This window comes from Gekko japonicus, unplaced genomic scaffold, assembly GCF_001447785.1.
Source record: "Gekko japonicus isolate JY-2015 unplaced genomic scaffold, Gekko_japonicus_V1.1 scaffold1834, whole genome shotgun sequence".
Taxonomy (NCBI): Eukaryota; Metazoa; Chordata; class Lepidosauria; order Squamata; family Gekkonidae; genus Gekko; species Gekko japonicus.
The window spans coordinates 54,683-57,346 of record NW_015172609.1 but is presented as its reverse complement, the minus strand read 5'-3'; the positions used below and the strand labels follow the sequence as shown (position 1 = coordinate 57,346).

At 53.5% G+C, this 2,664-nt stretch overlaps 1 protein-coding gene across 1 annotated transcript in view; it reads right to left on the bottom strand.

Annotated features, from left to right (window-relative positions):
* The window catches only part of DKK3 (dickkopf WNT signaling pathway inhibitor 3), a 53,133-nt gene extending 51,895 nt beyond the window's left edge, over nucleotides 1-1,238 (bottom strand). Inside the window, exon 1 of the mRNA XM_015421628.1 lies at nucleotides 1,009-1,238. The gene's annotated coding sequence lies outside the window, so the exon portion shown is untranslated. The remainder of the gene's footprint in view (nucleotides 1-1,008) is intronic.
* Nucleotides 1,239-2,664: the final 1,426 nt, after the last annotated feature.

The window sequence follows — 2,664 nt, the reverse complement described above, 5'->3', positions numbered from 1 at the left end:
GGACCCGAACAGGAGCCCGCCACTTTTGCCGTAGTTCCCTGCACTCCACACAGCCAATGTGGTTGCGGGGGGGAATGAGAGGAGGGGATCCTCCTCAGGTTACTGGGTGTCAGTCACTGACTTCCACTTACACCCACCCTCCACAATAGGGGAAATAACCCTGCTCCTGCCTGCGAGTGTGGGTTTATTTTATTTTATCAGTGCCCCCTGACTTATTTAAAGCCCCCCTGAATTAAGAAATCCTGGCCATGGGCCTGCCTCTGAGCCTTGAAAACCCCAGGGGGCCGCCACAAGTCAGCTGTGACTTGAGGGCCAAAAAAGAGAGCACGATGCCTGCATTAGGAACTGGAACAGATGCCTCCCCAGTTAGCCTCGGGAACAGAAAATTCCACTGCTGCTGCTGCTGGGCTACTTCACTAAGAGAGACATGTTGCAGTGGACCACCATCGGAAAGCAGGAGAAACCCAGTCTACACCACACCCGCGGAACCCGCCGCGCACGCAGTCAGCTGGGAGGCATCCACCGAGAGAGATCCCACATGGGAACTGTGCCACTCGTCGCAGGAAGAATCATTCGCCTACCACACAGTCCTCCTGCTACGTGGGAAACCTTCTCCCCAAGAGCCCTAACCAATGTTCCCTCTAAGCTTTGGTGTCTTATGAGCTAACATTCTCCTTTGTGAGCTACTGGCATTAAAGTTGTGAGCGGGCGATTTGGCTTCTGCATAGATTAGTTTGCTCTGGAGCCATCCTTCCTGAGCGAAGACAAAAATGGGTGAGCCGGAGGCTAAGAAACTGTGAGCTAGCTCACACTAACTCAGCTTAGAGGGAACACTGGCCCCTAACAAGCATCTGATGGGCTCAGAGCGACAGCGCCAAGGGTCCGCTTCCAGACCCACCCTGCCCGGAAGCAAGCCCAACGCGGTCTACTCTCGTGTCAACCGGCTCCAGACGCGCGCCCCAGCCACCTTCTCCAACCTTCCCGCCGGCTTGTTTGTTTCCCAGATACCTGCGTCTTCCTGGGCTCCTCCAACCCACGAGCCCTGAAGAAACGGGCCTCTCTTTCTTCTTCTCCTGCCTACCGTCCGTATCCGGTGCCCGGCTGGCGAGCAGGCAGAGGATGCTCCGCCGCCTCCTGGTTACCGCTGAGACACGACCCGCCCTCCGATTGCCAGGCAAGGAACCGCCTTCGCTGCGCTGCCCGTCCAGCCAAAGCAGGCTACAGCCCGGCCTTCTGCGCCTTCCTCTCCACGACTGGCTGGAAGCGCCGCGGGGGCGAAGGGAGGCGGGGCCAGGTTATTGGGGGGGGGGACGGGGGGGGGCAGTAAGAGAGATCGAGGTGGATGGCGGCGTCGGTCGGAATCAGCAGGACGAAGTTTGAGCGTCGAGGTCTCACCCGCCTCGAGGTCATGTGATCTGGCGTGCCGCGGGCCACACTTTCCCTAGTGAAAACAAATGGCAGCCTGCAGTATCTTTGGTCGGCGGGATTTGGCGGCGTCCCCCCGAAAGCAGTCGTTTGCACGTCCCATAAAAAGTGGTCTACCGCGCTTGGAAGGGCCCTTGCTTGGTAACCCAGAAGGTCCACGCTTTGACCTGTTTGCCGAGCAGAAGCAAGAAATTGCAAGTAGATGAATAGGTACCACTTCGGTGGGAAGGGAACAGCGTTCCGTGCGCCTTGGTGTTTAGTCATGCCGGCCACATGACCACGGAAACGTCTTTGGACAGCGCTGGCTCTTCGGCTTTGAAACGGAGATGAGCACCGCAACCCTAGAGTCGGATTCGACTGGCTTTCGAGCAAGGGAACCTTTACCTTTACTAAATAGGGACCACTTCGGAGGGAAGGGAACAGCGTTCTGTGCGCCTTTGGTGTTTAGTCATGCCGGCCACATGACCATGGAAACCTCTTCGGACAGCGCTGGCTCTTCTGCTTTAAAACGGAGATGAGCACCGCAACCCTAGAGTTGGACTCGACTGGCTTTCGAGCAAGGGAACCTTTACCTTTTAAGCGGGCTGGGTGCAGGTTCATCCCTGGCGACAGTAGCAGTAGCTACATATAGATTATATTTGAGTCTGGCGCCACCGGTGCTGTTCTTGCTTACAATCGCAGGATGAAGGTTTTCAGAGAGACAAAGCGTGCATAGGGGTTGGACATTGAAGTTTGGACTTGATGTTGCCAACTCTACCTGAAGAAATTCCTGGAGATTTAAGGGTGTTTCCTGGGATGGAGTTCAGGAAGGGTGCTAATTGGGGATGGGATGTGACACTATAGACCAGGGGTGGCCAAACTTGCTTAATGTAAGAGCCACATAGAATAAACGTCAGATGTTTGAGAGCCGCAAGACATGAACAAATATTACGCACACGTTTTTATTGAAAGATATGCAAATTTTCTTTTTATTAACATTAAATGGGACTGCCAAGAATAAAAACAAAAGGGGTAAAAACAGGTATTGATAATGATATTATTTGTTCAATGATATTTATTTGTTTGCTAATTATATTTATTTGTCAGAGAGAGAGAGACAGAGAGGTGGAAAGGAAGGAAGGAAGGAAGGAAGGAAGGAAGGAAGGAAGAGGTGGGAAGATAGAAATAAACAACCAAGCCCCTAACCCCACACTGGCTGACTTGGCAAAGGGGTTCCAAGAGACAAATGCCTTCTCCAAG